Here is a 19,022-nt window from a genome sequence, read left to right on the forward strand (position 1 = left end):
TCCTAGGGCTCAAGACGTAACCCTCTTAATTTAGGCACCCTCACCCTTTCCCAGTTCCTAGGGCTCCAGGCAAAAAGCACCTAACTTCACCCCTCCGTGGGCTCCGGGAAAACACCCTTTCCCTGTGGACTCAGGGCTTAATCTTTTGTGGGTTTATGGGGTCTTTTACCAGTGAAAGAGCCTTATACAGTAATATCCTACTTAACCTCTATTTATTAACAATCCCCCAAAACAGACTGCACATGCTACACATACCGTGCTCACCTCTCCCAATAATACAGATAAACTTTTCCTTGCTGGCCAGTCAGGATCAGGTCCACCTGAGGGACTCCAGTTTCTGCACAGAATCATTGGCAGAGTGTTGAGGTCTGGCAACTCTGATCTTGGGGCTGTGTCCTGGAGTTGGTTCCAAAGAATTTCCTTTTGGACCCCAGTTGATATAGTGAAACTTGAGTCCTTTTTAGCTGTACCTTAACCAATCATTATACATAAATTTTACTAACCAATCCTAACATAGTGTAACAATATTCTCTAATCAATCATACCCCACCACCTTAATTAATTTACACCTAGCAAAATTAATTATATAACAGACAGTAACAATTAAAGAACCAGACAGAGACCATACAGATAAACAATAGGGAAATGGGGACCATAATGACAAAACAATAAAGAAATGAGGATTTCACAACCACAACTATTGATTAGTGGTTTCTTGCCAGACAGGATGCTGTCAGACTAAGTTTACTTTAGCCATCTTAATATCTGTTTCTTTATCTGGTGATAATGGGTGCAATTAGGACAGGATCTCCTTCTTAACAGCCTGATGTTACATTAGTTTTAATAAAAAGAAAAGGAGTACTTGTAGCACCTTAGAGACTAACCAATTTATTTGAGCCTAAGCTTTCGTGAGCTACAGCTCACTTCGTCGGATGCATTCAGAGGTATTTTCCACTGAATGCATCCAATGAAGTGAGCTGTAGCTCACGAAAGCTTACGCTCAAATAAATGTGTTAGCCTCTAAGGTGCCACAAGTACTCCTTTTCTTTTTGCGGATACAGACTAACACGGCTGCTACTCTGAAACCTGTCATTAGTTTTAATGTAATTTAGATGGAATGTGAGGAGGTAACTTCCTGCTTCTCAGCTAATGGCTGCTGTTCAGCTGCTCTTTTAATCTGGCTGCAGACGGAGGCCTTAGGCTTTAGGCCTTACAATATGGCTGCAGACAAAGGCTTTATTCTTACATATTGACACCAGCCAACCAATGCCCCACATCTCAGCAGGGAAGCTGAGCAAACAGCCCAGCTGGAGAACAAAGGACTGGGAGGTGAGGGAGAAGTGCTGGCTCCTGGAGAAAGCTGGGATCTCTCTCACCTGGGAACTGACTAAGGAAATCAGACAGAAACAGATAGAGTCCGAACATGGGCTTCACTACAGCGCACAGGCGCTGACTTTCAGTTTTTCCTGCAGGGGGGCGGGGGGAGAATGCTCCTCCTACGCTAGGCCCCAAGGCCCCGCCCCCACTCTACCCCTTCCCCCGAGGCCCCACCCTCACTCTGCCTCTTCCCGGTTCTGTTCCCAACTCCCCGCCAGGAGTGTACCCTAACCTGACTCCGCCTCTTCCCACCCCCACAGCACCTCCTGCCTCTGCCGAACAGCTGATTGGCGGCAGGCGGGAGGAGGGGGAGGAGCTGATCAGTAGGGCCTGCCAAACAGCTGATTGGTGGGCGGGAGGAGGGGGAGGAGCTGATCAGTAGGGCCTGCCGAACAGCTGATTGGTGGGCGGGAGGAGGGGGAGGAGCTGATCAGTAGGGCCTGCCAAACAGCTGATTGGCGGGTGGCTGGTGGGTGCCAAGCACCCACTATTTTCCCCACGGAGTCGGCACCTATGCTACAGTGTGGCTGGGCTCTGAGCTGACAAGAATGGCTTCTTGTCTCTGTGCTAATCTACGGCCTCCTTCTGCTGTGTTCCAGCTGACTAATAAACCCGGCTGTTTTGGAAATGCTGTGTATGTGTGTGTGTGTGTGTGTGTGTGTGTGACAAAGTGGGGATTTTCCCTTGTTATGTTGTATGTCAGCCTATGTGAGTCTTACTGTTTTGCATGAGTACTGTGTGTGCCTCAGGTTCCCTCTGTGCTGCACCCAAGCTTAGGTGATGGGAATAAGGGTGTGACTTTTGCTGAGACCCTCCTGGACAGATGAGGCTGCTCCAGCTGCCTGCATGTATGCTATGGCCAGTGCCCTTCATAACCTGAGCTCCAGGAGGGGGATGCAACCAGGTGACATGGGAAATGGGACAAAGACCAGGAGGAGGAGCAACGGGTTCGGGTTGCTGGAAGCTGGGCAGTCTGCATTTTGGGACTCAGAGCGGGGAGTCCAGGGCGTCCGGCCCGGAGTCCCCCCAAGATGGACTTGGCTGAAAGTCACTGATTTCTGGACTAACAAGCTCCATTCTATGCTTTGTTCCTGTTGAATAATAAACCCTTTTTTTTTGCAACGCTGGTTGAGAGTCACTGCTGACTGCGGAGTTGGGGTACAGGGCCCTCTGGTTTCCCCAGGCAGACTCGCTGCGGGAAATGCACAGTGCGGAAAGGGATGCTGAATGCTCTGAGGTCAGACCCAGGAAGGTCAAAGCTGTGTAAGCTTCTTGCCCTGGAGACAGTATGCTCAGAGAGAGGAGGCTCCCCCAGAGTCCTGGCTGGCTTCATATGGAGCAGTTCCAGAGCATCAGCCTGACGACTCCCTGACAGAGCGTCACTGGTTATGCGGTGTGAGGTGCATCAATCCCTGCAGAGTGGACAAGTCTCTCCCAGGGGTCTGTCTTAGTTAGACTCACTGAGCAGAGCTCACCCATGAAGCAGGAGTTGGAGCCCAGAGGTTCAGAGTCAGGAGGCAGTGAGGCTGTGTGGATGACCCTGAAGGACACATGAGAGTCTCTGGGGGTCCGGCACATCAGAGGAGTTCCTCCAAGAGACTGTTCCAAAGCTGGGGGCATAGCACAAAAGTTTCTGGGGCCCTGAGGCAAAATCTGAAACTGAGCCCCCCTGCGTCCTTCCTAAAATATTTAAAACATGAAGGGGAGGCCTCAGGGGTGGGGGATGCTCAGGATATTCTGTGCCCAGTACCCTGAACCTTCTTAATCTGGCCCTGAGCTAGATTGGACCTCATGGCCTTTCCCAGCTCTGTGCTTTCTCCCCGTGTGTGTGACAAGGAATGACATGAACACCAGAGGTGCAGAAGATCACATTCTCCTTTATGTCAGAATCATCATGGTTTAGACGCAGAGAGCACGCCCTGGGTGAGGTCAGCCTCTCTGAAATGAGACAGCCGGAGCTGGAGCTCCATGGCTTTGGGCTGGGGCTGCACCCAGGGCCAGCTCTAGCTTTTTTGACGCCCTAAGCGACGAAGAAAAAAAACCAAAAAAACCAAGACTGGTTGAGCTGCCGCTGAAGTGTCGCCGAAGAGGAAGTGAGGGACTGCAGGGCCCGCTGCCGAATTGCCACCGAAGACCCGGACATGCCGCCCCGATGACGGATGGAGTGCTGCCCCTTTCTACTGACTGCCCCAGGCACCTGCTTCCTTCGCTGGTGCCTGGAGCCGGCCCTGGCTGCACTGTGCCCAAATGCAGCCTGTGCTCATATGATCAGCGTGTCTCTCAGTCTGGGCTTCACAACCACATCACCTTTTATTTCATAGCTTAAGTTCCTCCAGCCCAGGGCGCGGGGGGGCAGCTGCAGAGACTGATATGCACCTCTCATTTTACCTGGTGACAGACCATACCCCCACATGTACACGTCAGTCATTTCACCTGTAAAAGAAATATATAAATCAAACCTGCCTTCGAAGGAGTCCTGCTCCTGCTGCAGGATGATCACAGCCTTGGCACTGATGGAGTAGCCTTTCTGCAGGCCCTTCCTGGGTAAGGGCTATGCCCGTGACGGATTCCCAGCCGGCACAGACATGCTCCCAGTCCATACAGTTCTCTGGGACTCTGAAAGTCACAAATCCCCCCCCCCCCCGTATAGTCCGTACTCCCTGGGTTTGGGGTTTGAAGAGCAGGATCTCGTTGTCCTGGGCTTTGGTGGCGTAGGAGAAGAGGCTGTATGGCTGAGTCAGATCAGTGAAGGATCTCAGACACATGGTGAAGTTCTGCAGCAGCCACTCCGGTTCCGGCTTCAAGACCACATGGGCATCGCTAGGGTCCTTCCGGAAGACAAACACCTTTCGATAAAGGTCTGGGAGAGATGAAGGACATGTTGGGTGTTGGTACTGGTGTGATGGTATCACTACTCAGGCCCCTCACTACAGACTCTGCTCTTCATTCCAGTGCTTGCGCCGCTCTGCAGCTTGCCCTGGACTCCTCAGTCTTGGACCTCAGCACCATCTGCTCTTCCACTTCCACACCCCTTTACCAGTAACCCTCGTGTGTCAAAGTGTGAACAATGTATGGCCCACACCTCCCCCCGCCAATCAGAGAGCAGGCTGTGCAGTCATTGCCAAATGCCAACTCAACCCTTTTTGACCAATGGACAGTCCGTATTCCCGTAAATCCCTCCTTTATCCCTCATGCCATCTGACTCCCTCCCACGGACCACCCAGAAGGCAGGAGGTTTAGAAGCGCCTGCCTGCGATGGGGTGTTCACCTCACACTAGTCCACAAAGGGTTAATGTGGCTCAGAGAGGGTTAAATAACCTGATTAAACCCATCTGAGGGAGAGTTAGGCTTGATGGACAAGCCCTGATTGAGGAGGGAGTCCAGCTGAGCAGGATCAGGCAAGGCTCCTATAAAGCCAGGAAGCTGGCAGCAGAAAGGGGGATGCAGCGTGGAAGCCTGAAGTCACTTTTTGGGCTTAGAGAGGGAAAGGAGGTGACCTGGGGGGAGAGGAGAAGTCCTGGGATCCTGGCCCTGAAGGAAGGGGGTACCCAGCAGGGTGTGGGAGCAGAAGCCTAAGAGAGGCGGGCTTATAAGGTTACTTAAACCTGCCGAGCCACATTAACACTTTGTGGGCTAGTGTGGCGTGAACACCCCCTCATATTGCTCCATGACCATGCTCAATGGCGTTTAACTTGGGAGACCTGCTCAGTGGCTCTAGGTTGTGTGTGAAACCCTTCGGATTAAGGGTGGAAAGTGGTGCCCCCTTATCTGCTTGTGAGCCTGCTTGTCACAACCGTGTCTCATAAAATGCACATTTTGAACAGTGGGGCGATTAGCCATGGGAACTGCTCACTAAGGAGTGCAGTAAATTTTCTACCCCCAGAATCTTTACATCAAGATCAGGGTAAAATTTTCAAAAGCACTTAAGTGACTTAAAAGCCTAAATCCCATTTTTAGGTGTGTCACTGAGCCACAGACATGACTGACTCTCCGTTAGACTCAGGGTCCTAAGGGCCTTGTCACTTTTGAAAATGGGACCCGAGGCGTGTGGATTTTAGAGTATTAAAATCAGCGCTTGAACAGAAAGCCTGAACCATAGCTAATCTGCACCTTTGCTCTGACGGAGCAGGCTGGAGCAATCTGAGGATGCTCTGTGATATCTGCTGAAGCCACTGCCCTCACTTGCTATCAGAACCTGCTCCCTGCTATAAACGGGTTTGGGGGAGGAGGGGAAGGCAGAAGGTGGGAAGAGGGGGGCAAATCAAAGGGAAGGAATGGGCAGAATTTGTGCAGGGGACAAAAATGTGTCTGTTGGCTGCTTCTGGGGTGCAGCATGGTGCCAGAACGGGTAGGGACTAACCTGTCTTAGCCCGGCAGCACCACTGACCGGACTTTTAATGGCCGCCATGGTCCCTTTTTGACCGGGTGTTCCAGTTGAAAACTGGGCACCTGGTTACCCTAATTGTAAGGCTTGTAGCCATATTGTAAGGCCTAAGGCCTTTGTCTGCAGCCAGATTAGAAGAGCAGCAGCCACTTGCTAAGAAGCAGGAAGTCACATCCTCATATTCCATCAAAATTACATTAAAACACTGTAATATTGGGCTGTTAAGAAGGAGATCCTGTCCTAATAGCACCCACTATCACCAGGTAAAGAAACCGATCTTACGACGGCTAAAGAAAACTTCGTTTGATAGTATTCTGTCTGGCAAGAATAATTTATCAAGAGTTGTGGTTGTGAAATTCTGATTTCTTTATTGTTTTGTCTTTATGGTCCCTACTTCCCTATTGTTTGTCTGTATGATCTCTGTCTGGTTCTTTGATTGTTTCTGTCTGTTACGTAATTAATTTTGCTAGGTGTAAATCAATTAAGGTGGTGGGGTAGGATTGGTTAAAGAATTTTGTTACACTATATTAGGATTGGGTAGTAAAATTTTAGTAAAATGATTGGTTAAGGTCCAGCTAAACATGTTGAGTAGTAACACACACAGCAACATTTGCAGAAACTTGCGAAGGGCAGGCCTAGAACACAGCACTCTTGGGAGCATAGTGTACTACCTGGGCCCCTAAGTCACCCAGTGACTGCAGCATAAATACCTCTCTGCAACACAGTTGAGTACCACCACACAGCACCCCAGGCCTGACATGCTCCATCTCACCATGCACATGCTAATCACTCCTCTGGCACATATTGCAGATACATGCCAATGTTTAGAGCAGGACAGACTAGCAAATAACTTTGTAACAATAGCTAGTACCCAGCTCTGTGTTGGGGAAGCAGAGCTCAAATCTGGTTATCCCAGTCTGGGGCAGATCAGGGCCATTGTTTGAGCCTCCCACAGATATGTGAAAAAACAAGTTATTAGAACAAGGAAGTTCTACTGGTAGGTTCCTTCTACCCTGACACCACATCTCTGGAGCCCCTTGACCAGGTGACCTCAGCTTTGTACCACCCTGGCCCTGGTGAGGCAGCCCCACGTTCAGGACAATGTCAGCATACACATAGAATCATAGAATATCAGGGTTGGAAGGGACCTCAGGAGGTCATCTAGTCCAACCCCCTGCTCAAAGCAGGACGGATCCCCAACTAAATCATCCCAGCCAGGGCTTTGTCAAGCCTGACCTTAAAAACCTCTAAGGAAGGAGATTCCACCACCTCCCTAGGTAACGCATTCCAGTGCTTCACCACCCTCCTAGTGAAAAAGTTTTTCCTAATATCCAACCTAAAGCTCCCCTACTGCAACTTGAGACCATTACTCCTCGTTCTGTCATCTGCTACCACTGAGAACAGTCTAGATCCATCCTCTTTGGAACCCCCTTTCAGGTAGTTGAAAGCAGCTATCAAATCCCCCCTCATTCTTCTCTTCTGCAGACTAAACAATCCCAGTTCCCTCAGCCTCTCCTCATAACTCATGTGTTCCAGTCCCCTAATCATTTTTGTTGCCCTCCGCTGGACTCTTTCCAATTTTTCCACATCCTTCTTGTAGTGTGAGGCCCAAAACTGGACACAGTACTCCAAATGAGACCTCACCAATGTTGAATAGAGGGGAATGATCACGTCCCTCGATCTGCTGGCAATGCCCCTACTTATACATCCCAAAATGCCATTGGCCTTCTTGGAAACAAGGGCACACTGTTGACTCATATCAAGCTTCTTGTCCACTGTGACCCCTAGGTCCTTTTCTGCAGAACTGCTGCCGAGCCATTCGGTCCCTAGTCTGTAGCGGTGCATGGGATTCTTCCGTCCTAAGTGCAGGACTCTGCACTTGTCCTTGTTGAATTGAACCTCATCAGATTTCTTTTGGCCCAGTCCTCTAATTTGTCTAGGGCCCTCTGTATCCTATCCCTACCCTCCAGCGTATCTACCACTCCTCCCAGTTTTGTGTCATCTGCAAACTTGCTGAGGGTGCAATCCACACCATCCTCCAGATCATTAATGAAGATATTGAACAAAACTGGCCCCAGGACCGACCCCTGGGGCACTCCGCTTGATACCAGCTGCCAACTAGAGATGGAGCCATTGATCACTACCCGTTGAGCTCGACGATCTAGCCAGCTTTCTGTCCACCTTACAGTCCATTCATCCAGCCCATACTTCTTTAACTTGCTGGCAAGAATACTGTGGGAGACTTTGTCAAAAGCTTTGCTAAAGTCAAGGAACAACACGTCCACTGCTTTCCCCTCATCCCCAGAGCCAGTTATGTCATCATAGAAGGCAGTTAGATTAGTCAGGCATGACTTTCCCTTGGTGAATCCATGCTGACTGTTCCTGATCACTTTCCTCTCCTCTAAGTGTTTCAGAATTGATTCCTTGAGGACGTTTTCCATGATTTTTCCAGGGACTGAGGTGAGGCTGACTGGCCTGTAGTTCCCCAGATTCTCCTTCTTCCCTTTTTAAAAGATGGGCACTACATTAGCCTTTTTCCAGTCGTCCGGGACCTCCTCCGATCGCCATGAGTTTTCAAAGATAATGGCCAATGGCTCTGCAATCACATCAGCCAACTCCTTTAGCACTCTCGGATGCAGCGCATCTGGCCCCTTACAGCATGGCTCTTACAGCACTTTGGAACACTGGGTCTTAGACAGACACTTCTGCCCCACCTTTGTTATAATGTTCCTGGCTCGCCTCTGCAAACTTGTTTTTAAAACCTGTGCCTTTCTGCTTTCACTTCCTTTTTTATCCAGGATGCTTTTTTTAGTCTTCTTTGTAATTGTGACTTTTTAGAATCTAACAAAAGATTCTAAACAACCCCCAATTATTGCTCACATTTTGCCTTTTAATTTTTTCCTCCCAATCAATTTAGCTCATGATTGTTTTCACATTTGGAAAATTGGCCTCTTTAGGGTGCCAAATGTCTTTATGACTGTATTGTGTTTGCAAATAACAAATGTAGCAATTAGGTTGTGATCATTTGCATCCAGACTATCACTTTTTGTGCAGCGACCAATTAATTCACCGTTAGCCACTGGAAGATACTGTACAAAGTTGCCTTATGTTAGAAAACCATCTATAATTATTAGAAACTCACAAGACATTTAACTAGCGCAGTATGAGTCTTCCAGCATTTGCCCCAAGATTGACAAAATGCAGGGGTCTTTCCCGCACCGGGGAGATTTGCCTGTGCTTCTCTGTAGTCTGATTTGAGTCTGTAATGCCCCCCTGGTAGCTCACCTAACTCAAGATTTAACTGAAGTCTCCAAGTCTAGAGCCCTAACCAACTCCGGCCTGATCACCCTGTGCAGCAGGATCTTCCTGGGCGATGGCTCCCAAGAGGCCAGCGAGGACGAGGAGTCAAAGCTGCAGCTTCTCCATGTTCTTCACCTGCAGAGCGACCCAGAGGGGAGACTCAGAGGGGCAGGAATGTGGAGAAGGGAGATGGGAAGCCTTGGGCTGCTCTGCCCCGAAACCTGCCGTGGTGCAGGGACCTGATTTATCCCTGAGTGGAGGTGGAAGAGGAAACATGTCCAACCAATCCCGTTCTGGGGCGGAGTCTGGAATTGCCTGTTCAAGCCAATTTCATGCTGTTCATGGGGCAACGGCCATTATCAACCCCTTCCTGTGCAGGGTGGGGCCCAGCCTAGCCAGCTGTGCCCACTGACAGAGACACTCCCCATGCACACAGCAGTCTCAGTATTTGTTGTACTCATTGCCTGTTACATAGACTCTGTGTGTGTGTGTGTGAGAGAGAGAGAATTTGTTGTACTCGTTGCCTGTTACATAGACTCTGTGTGTGTGTGTGTGTGTGTGTGTGAGAGAGAGAGAATTTGTTGTACTCATTGCCTGTTACATAGACTCTGTGTGTGTGTGTGTGTGTGAGAGAGAGAGAGAAATACCCACAAACACCACGCGGCATGTCCTGGCAGTGAGAGGCGCTCCCCATTTAACTGAGCCTTTCCCCCAAACCCCATCCCCAAGCCAAAGCTCTGGGCCTTGACTCCTGCCCTGCTTGTGAAGAGAGTCAGGCTCTGTCAGTGCAGCTAGGACATGAATTGCTGAGACAAATGCTGTCCCCGATACAAATGCTGTTACACTTACCTCCCAAATCCTGGGCTGTGCAGAAGAGCCCTGGCTGGCCTTGAACATCCTGGTGACACACAGAGGGGGCAGGTCTCCCTGCGAGGCCAAGCTCAAACCCCAGAGCTTTAGAGATCCACACTGTGAATTGCTGCTGGCAGCAAAGGGGAAGCAGTGCACCCTGGAGAACGGGGTGCATGCTCCCTGCCCAGTCTGGGGCCACAAAGGCCTGAACCTCCAGGGCGAAGCCCCAGAGCTGAGCTATCACTCTATGAGGTGGTGATGGAAAGGTGCCTCTCACAGTATCTGTCTGCCTCTGTCAGTCTGGTTCTCCCCAGATGCTGCATTGGCCAAAGGTTTCCCCTGCTGAATGGTGAAGATCAGGCGCCTGTGCTTACATCATTAGATCTAGAGCAATGGGTTTCAACCTTTTTTCATTTCAAATGGCAGTGTGGACCTCTGGAAACCTTAGACATGCTCTGTGGACTCCCAGGGCCTGCGGCCCACAGGTTGAAAACCACTGATCTAGAGACCTGAACCATTATATTGCACTTGGCAAGCATTTGATCATGAGGCAGGTGAATATCCTTAGCCCAGTTTCGCATCTGGGGAAGCTGAGACTGTGAGAGGCTTGGCCATGACCAGCCCAAGATCCCGGGCACTCAGCTGAGTACCTAGCCAGCCTTTCTGCCCCTTGGCTTCCCCATCTGTAATGAAGGGCCCAGCTCTGACAGTGCCATTTTGCACATGGAGAAGCAGGGGATCGGGAAGGATAAGGGGGCAAGTTCTTGTCCTGACACTCCCTTGCTGTGTGACCTGAGGGAAGTCCTGCACTGATTACAGGCTCTGCACCATGGGAATGGTGGCATTCCCCTTCCTTTGGGACAGAGCAGCACATGGAGAGTGCTGTGGAGGGGCAAGGTAGGCTCCCTGCCTGGAGTTCACTGGGCTTAAGGCACCAGCTCAAGTGGCTGCCTTGGTTTCTGAAGAAACAGCTGTTAGGATATAGATATTCAGGCCTGTCTGCAAAGGCCTGTAGTTTAAGAATTTAGGTGTATTCTTATCACTTGGCGAGTTAGAGGTATAAAAGAAAGAATCAAAATCACTGTCTGCCAGTTGTAAGGTCCTTCTCTTGCTGTGACAGTCTGAGGCCCTGTTCTTAGGCTAAGGCCTTTGACTAAGCAACAGAGGCAGCCATAAGCTGGGAAGCGACCGGTCACATCCTCACATTCCAAGCTAGTCACATTGAAAGAAGGTGCTATTGGGCTGTTAGGAATACACTCCTGTCCCGATAATGCCGATCGCCTCCAGAGAAAGGGAAGTGCCCAGAAGATGTAAAAGGAAACTTAGTTTTGTTGCCGGCACCCAGTGCCGAGAGGCTAAACAACAGCTGGAGTTGGTTCGCTACCCGGTGTGCTACACCCAATAATCACAACAGGGTGGAGAAGCAGAAAAGTTTATTTGCAGCTGCACAAAGGTACAGGGAGAATAAAATCTCAAATCCTGCACCCAAAGCAGGAAGTTACACAGGCTTTTATACATCCTTTTCCCCAGCATACTTATCCAATAGCAAGCTGCCCTAAGTATCCATATAGCCAGCCAATCCAGTTCCCAGCTAGTTCCCTTGTGCTCTGTATCATTTCTTAAACCATACATAAAGCTGCTTTATTCAGCATTGTTCTTATATCTGCCCTGTTTGGCCTTGCTTAATTTCAGGCAGTCTGACTCTGCAGCATATTGTTGCAGATTCTCAGCATAACTGCTGTGTGTGCCTCCAGGCGAGGGTGGCCAAGGACACTTGGGCCTAGTACGCAGAGCTGCTGCGAGTGCCTCCAGGCGGGAGGGGGGGCCAAGGACACTTGGGCCTAGTGCGAGGGGGCTTCATCGACACTCGTGGTCTTCCATCCCCTCGAGTTACCTAGTGGCCATGCCCCAGTGTCCCCAACAACTCCCTCCTTTGAGAACACTCAACAGCCTTGGATCTGAGTTTTCTCACTTGGGCTATTTATTTCTTTACAATAGGACTTTGCATAAGCACTTTGTGATAGCCCTGAAGAGAATGACTTATTAACTTTTGCAAAAGGGCCCTGACACATGATACTGCACAGCATAATACCAGTAATACAAGCAATACAGGAAAAAGAAGTTTCAATAGCAGGCTAAATAAACCACCAAGCCAAAATGACAAACCCCAGCTTGAAAACAAGGTTTGCAACCAATCGCTCTCTGGGGCAGTATAGGCAACCTGTGCTCCGGCTCGGGCATGGGCCTCAGCCTGTACCACCTCTTCATAGATCTCATAACTGCTATCATTTACATATACACAACATCGGGGCCTGACGAGGGCACAAATCCCTCCTTGGGATGCCAAGAGATAGTCCAAAGCCAGCCTGTTTTAGAGGGAAAACATCCTGAGCTGCTGTACCTCTTTATTTAATGTTTTTACTGCTGATCCTAAATCACTAACCGAGTCCTCTAACTCTAAGGCAACTTTCTCAAGTACCATTTGCAGCCTTACAGTATAGCGGCCTATGCATGCCATGGCTGGCCCGGTAAACAGTGGCGCTATTCCCAGTACAGAGCACCCTACAAGCTTCTCGGTTGTGAGGGAATTCTTCATATTGCTCTCCAATGCCGTAGTCAGTCGCCGCAGGGTCTTTTCTCGTGACTCAACAGAGGTGTCTCAGGCATTTTTAATCTTTCCTTTGGGCAGTGTGGCAGTTATTGACAGATGAGGAACTCCATGAGCTATATAACAGCTACCTGTCCAGTTGGCTGGCAGCACCTTGTAAGCCTTTCAGCCACATACAGTGACCCTGTAGGGCCCAGTGAGGACTGTTTCTTAAGGGGATTCCTGGGATATTTAAGGCTGTTTTTCCAAACAGTTCATATGCCCCTAAGGGGGCATCCCATCCTCCTGATTGGGTACAAGTGGGGGCGTTTCTAATTGTGCCGTTCAAATAACACTCGGCATAGGGACCATTACAAACCCACCATTGGCTTGCTACATTGGAGATATTAACTGGACGACAAGTTATATTTCCAAACCCCTCTTTTGTGGTAAGAGTATTTGTAAGAGTTTCCCTAAAAGGGGAGGAACCATTACACTCACACTGCTGACCTCCCCTTTCGGTCTTTATCCAATACCCATCAGCCCACTGTGTAATAACACAGGAGCTTTTTCCCACAGGACGCCCATAGTGATCAGATTGGTTTCGGGTAGAACATAACACTCCCTCAGTGAGTACTGCAACTGAATACTCCTGGTCCTGATAGGTGGCTTGCTGTAAAGAGGTCTTATTCCAGAACGGCGAGTCCGTTCTTTCCTGCTCTTTGGTGGCGGCTGATTCTGCTAGGGTCAGGGGCAGCATGTCAAGGGGCATTCCCGTTTTGGGGGACAGTGGAGTTGGAGCACATACCCAGCAATCAGTCTGGTTTGTTAAAGTAGCAACATGGTGCGCAAGCGAAACAAAGGAGTTATGCTCCCGATATGCACAGTTTGGAAATACCAATACAGAGAATAACAATGTTACCCAATTAATTATCACCAGAGTCTTTTTAACCCAGGGTCTCCAGTATCTGGATGGGCCCATTTTAGCATTAAGGTGCCCACTATTTGTGTTTTTTAAACAGTAGCTTTAGCCCAAGATCGTCACTAGATGAGGAGTCAGCAGGTTGGACGGTCCACTGTTCTGCTGACGAGGGGGCGGGTACTGCCTTCAGACGAGAGTGATGGATCTAGTTCTTGTGTCCCTCGATCTTTGCCGCTGTATGGGAGATCAGCAGGACGGTATAGGGTCCTTTCCACTTTTCCTGGAGAGGCTCGTCTTTCCAGGTACGAACAAGCACGGAGTCACCGGGCTGTAAGGAGTGGACGGGAGAGTCTAAGGGGAGAGGCTGGGAATCCTTGGTATACCTGTGAAGAGACAAAAGAACAGCAGACAGGGAACACATATACTGTGACAAAAAAACATTACCCAACTCCCATTCCCCTGACAGAACCGGGGTGCCATTCATAGGCCATGCCCTTCCAAACATAATTTCAAAGGGACTGAGCCCTAATCTACCCTTAGGGAGAACGCGGATACGGCGTAGGACGAGGGGCAAAGCATCAGTCCATCGCAGTGAGGCTTCTTTGCACACTTTTGAGAGATGCCGTTTAAGGGTCTGATTAGTACGCTCCACTACCCCACTGGCTTGCGGTCTCCAGGGCGTATGGAGTTTCCAGGGGATCTGTAAGGCATGTGAGATGCTTTGAATGATTTTTGACGTGAAATGTGTCCCGTTGTCAGATTCCATCCACAGGGGGAGTCCAAAGCGAGGAATGATCTCCTTAACAAACTTGAGGGCCACTGTTCTGGCAGTGCAGTTACGGCATGGGAAGGCTTCTGACCATCCGCTGAACCGATCCACTATGACAAGGAGATATTTGAACCCTTGGGTCCGGGGAAACTCAGTAAAGTCTATTTGCCACACTTGTCCGGGGCCCGGAGTGGGTTCTAGGGCAGCAGGTGGCACAGGATGTCCCGGTCGGGGGTTATTCTTTTGGCAGACTAAGCAGTCCGCTTGTACCTGGGCAGCCAGGGGTTGGAGTCCGGAAGTGATAAAGTATTTTCCCATTAGCTGGATAAGTGCCTCCCTGCCAGCATGAGTGGTTTGATGTAGTTTCTGCAGCACTGGCTGGATCAGGCCCTTTGGTAAGAGGACCTTCCCTTCTGGGGAATGGAGCCATCCCTCCTTTTCCCAGAGACCGAGTTTGTCAGTTAGCTGTCTCTCCTCCCCAGAGTACTGAGGGGTTGGAAGCTCTCCTACTGATGGGATAAGGGCATGCATATGGGCGTTCTCAGTCTGAGGGGATGGCAGGGTGGCAGCATGCTTAGCCTCTCTATCTGCCTGGGCGTTACCTCTGGTCACATCTTGATCCTCCCTTTGATGGGCTTTACAGTGTACCACCGCCACTTCCGAGGGAAGTTGTACGGCTTCTAGGAGCCGGAGGATTTGGGGCCCGTACTTGACTGGGGAGCCTTGGGCTGTCAGCATTCCTCTTTGCTTCCATAGGCCAGCATGAGCATGTAGCACACCAAAAGCATACTTTGAATCAGTAAAATGTTGACCTGCTTTCCTTTTGACGGTTCAAGTGCACGGGTCAGGGCTATTAGTTCGGCAAACTGGGCAGAGGTCCCAGCAGGCAAACCTTCAGCTTCCACAATGTCATGGAGGGTCACAACAGCATAACCCGCCCTCCTTTGCCCATCTATTACAGTACTGCTATCATCAGTGTACCACTCATAATCTGCATTTGGGAGGGGTACATCCTTTAAATCCGGACGGCTGGAATACTGGGCATCTATGATCTCTAAACAGTCATGTTTTTGTTCCTCTGTTTCTGGCAAGAGGGTGGCTGGGTTAAGGGAGGGGCAAGGCTGTAAGGTGACTTCAGAGTTCTCTAACAGCTTAGCCTGGTACAGAGCAATCCGAGCCTGGGTGAGCCAAAGCCCTCCCTTTGCATCCAATAAGGCTCGGACCATATGGGGAGTATAGATTTGCATAACCCCTCCCAATGTTAGCTTCTCGGCTTCCTCAAGCACTAGGGCAGTAGCTGGGACCACCCGTAAACATGCCGGCCAACCCTTTGCAACCTGATCCAGTTGCTTAGAAAAATAAGCCACGGGAGGTCTCCATGCTCCTAACAGCTGTGTGAGCACTCCTAGGGCCACCCCCCTTCGTTCATGTACATACAACTGAAACGGCTTAGAGAGATCCGGCAGGCCCAGAGCCGGGGCTTCCATCAATTTTCTTTTCAGGATTTTAAATGCCCTGTCAGCCTCTGGGGTCCAATAGAAGGGGTCATGATCTGCTCCTTTTACACAGTCGTACAGGGGTTTAGCCCACAGTCCAAAATCTGGGATCCATATCCTGCAAAAGCCTGCCATACCCAGAAATGCCCTGAGCCACTTACGAGCGCTTGGGGTAGGAACTTGACAGATAGCTTCCTTTCCTTTTTTTTTTTTTCGCTTGAACGCTGACGCTCCCCTTGCCTTAGCTGTAACCTGATTCCTTTACCTCAGACAACAGAGTTCTTAGGACGATATTACAGTCGTCTCAATCCGGCTTGTGACTACTGAGGCACCCCTCAAAGACTGATATAAACCTGCTTGGGTGCGTTGAGAATTCCCCAGCCTGTGTTTTAAAAGCTGCTAAGTCTATTGGATTGAATGGCACATGGGGGTAAACTTGCATAGTGGTGGCCTGGCGTCCGTCTACCCCTGGGCAAGCCACAACAGTCTCGGTAAGCAAAGGATAGAGTCCCACCGAGGGGGCAATCTCTGTAACCCGAGGCATCCTACCCTTATAAGGTGGGGATATGGGGGCCGAAGGGGACACCGGCTCTGCCATCACAGTGGGGGTGGGGGTCTGGGGACTAACATTAGCTACTACCGAACCAGTCGGAGTCAGATTACAGTGCTGTAAAATATCAAGTCAGAAACAAATGCACATACATATGTTCATTCCATTTCCTTGTTCTCTGACAGAACAGGAGTAACTGAAGGATCGTGTTGTAATTAATTGACCCTCCTGGTGGCCACCACTCCTGGTCCTCTAGTTGATATTGAGGCCAGTCAACTGTACAGAATCGTTTTAATTGGCTCTTAGTCATCGGATCCGCACCAAATACCTTCCAGTTTGCTAGAATGCATTCTAGGGGCGTACACCGTGCCCTAACCCCTGAGCTCTGTCCTTGTCCCATACCTACAGGGTAACTCTGGGTGTCCCCAGGTTCCAACAGAGCAGACAATCCAGATTTCAAAAGGTTCCTACCTTATCCAAGGGACTGGTTCTTCACCGTCGTCCACAACTACTTCTCCACTATATGAGTGCGTTGCACCGTTGTGCCCTCCGGGGTCGATCAAATCGCGTCTCCTCCGAGGCCCAGGTGAACTCACCGGTGCGCACTGGGCAACGATTCTCGCCGCAATCCTCGACCTCCAGGAGGGGTCCGGGCAAGGCTAAATTGCAGCCTCGTCGCTCACTCAGGGATGCCAAAAGCTGTTGCTGACACCCAGTGCTGAGAAGCTAAACAACAGCTGGATTTGGTTCGCTACCTGGTGTGCTACACCCAATAATCACAACAGGGTGAAGAAGCAGAAAAGTTTATTTGCAGCTGCAAAAAGATACAGGGAGAATAGAATCTCAAATGCTGCACACAGAGCAGGAAGTTACACAGGCTTTTATACATCCTTTTCCCCAGCATACTTATCCAATAGCAAACTGCCCTAAGTATCCATATAGCCAGCCAATCCAGTTCCCAGCTAGTTCCCTTGTGCTCTGTATCATTTCTTAAACCATACATAAAGCTGCTTTATTCAGCATTGTTCTTATATCTGCCCTGTTTGGCCTTGCTTAATTTCAGGCAGTCTGACTCTGCAGCATATTGTTGCAGATTCTCAGCATAACTGCTGTGTGTGCCTCCAGGCGGGGGGGCCAAGGACACTTGGGCCTAGTACGCAGAGCTGCTGCGAGTGCCTCCAGGCGGGAGGGGGGGCCAAGGACACTTGGGCCTAGTGCGAGGGGGCTTCATCGACACTCGTGGTCTTCCATCCCCTCGAGTTACCTAGTGGCCATGCCCCAGTGTCCCCAACAGTTTGATAGCATCTTGTCTGGCAAGAAGTCACTTATCAATAGCTGGGACGTGAAATCCTCACTTCTGTATTGTTTTGTCATTATAGTTCCCACTTTGCTATTGTTTGTCTGTATAATCTCTGTCTGGTTCTGTGATTGTTTCTGTTTGCTGTATAATTAATTTTGCTGGGTGTAAACTAATTAAGGCGGTGGGGTATAATTGGTTACATAATCATGTTACAGTATGTTAGGATTGGTTAGTTAAATTTCAGGAAAATGATTGGTTAAGGTATAGCTAAGCAGAACTCAAGTTTTACTATATAGTCTGCAGTCAATCAGGAAGTGAATGAGTGGGTGGGTGTGTGTGGGGGAAATGGGAACAGGGAATAGGGGTGGGGAAATTGGAATCATGTTTGGCTAAGGGCAGGAATGGGAACAGGGACACAGGTAAGGCTCTGTGGTGTCAGAGCCGGGAAGGGGGACACTAAGGTAGGAAACTAGAATCATGCTTGCTGGAAGTTCACCCCAGTAAACATCGAATTGTTTGCACCTTTGGACTTCGGGTATTGTTGCTCTCTGTTCATGCGAGAAGGACCAGGGAAGTAAGTGGGTGAAGGAATAAGCCCCTAACAACAGCCACAGGGCCCCATCCCTCCTTTCTTGCCTTTTTTTTTTTCAATTTTAAACTGTCATCTTTTCATCTTCTCTGGCTGACCATACAGGTTCCCATCCTATCAGATAATGAGTTTATTTTAAAAAGAAATGTTTGAAAGTTTAACAGGTAGACCAGGTCATGGGGGTCAGAGAGCAGTCCTGAGTGTTAGGGGAATATTGATAATTGACTGAAACCTTTTGTAGTGAAATCATTTTGTAGGCAGCCATTCTTTGTTAGTTGTCATGCCTTAGCATGGCAAGAGTGTGTCATTCAGAAACACTTCCCTCCTTTACCAGGCATTATCTCCCCCATACAATGGACAAATGAAATAATCAATAACTAAGATTAAGGAAAACACTGGGGGATTACAGGCTTGGAGATATTTTGTAGCAGGACCCGAAAAGCAACAGGTACATTCCTGTTTATTATTACATTCCAGGGTCCTAGAGGATGAGTGGTTTGGGGTGTGGGAGGGGCTCAGGGCTAGGGCAGAGGGTTAGGGTCTGAGGGCTGTGACTGGGGGTGTGGGCTCTGCGGTGGGGCTGGGGATGAGGAGGCTGGGGTACAGGCAGGCTGCCCTGCCGGCTGGGGCCAGAGAGGAGGACTCCCCCCAGCCCTCTCCCTGCTGGCAGCAGCGAGCGGAAGGGGCCTCTCCTCCCCCCTGGCAGCACACTCTCCCCACACCACTGTCACTGCACGTGCTCCTAGGACCCCTCGCAGGTCCAGGAAGCCCCCTCGCCTCCCCTGTGGTGGGTGCCGGGGGTGGGGGAGGTTGCCATCACATGTGCGCCTATGGTGGCAGGCGGGGCCGGGGGAGAGACCCAGCCCCGAACATTGGTGGAGCCAGGAGCCCATGCC

At 49.9% G+C, this 19,022-nt stretch overlaps 1 pseudogene; it reads right to left on the reverse strand.

Moving 5' to 3' along the window:
• Window positions 1-3,476: 3,476 nt before the first annotated feature.
• On the reverse strand, window positions 3,477-9,187 carry LOC114020883 (annotated as a pseudogene).
• Window positions 9,188-19,022: the final 9,835 nt, after the last annotated feature.

Source organism: Chelonia mydas, chromosome 24 (genome assembly GCF_015237465.2).
Source record: "Chelonia mydas isolate rCheMyd1 chromosome 24, rCheMyd1.pri.v2, whole genome shotgun sequence".
In the NCBI taxonomy this organism is placed as follows: Eukaryota; Metazoa; Chordata; order Testudines; family Cheloniidae; genus Chelonia; species Chelonia mydas.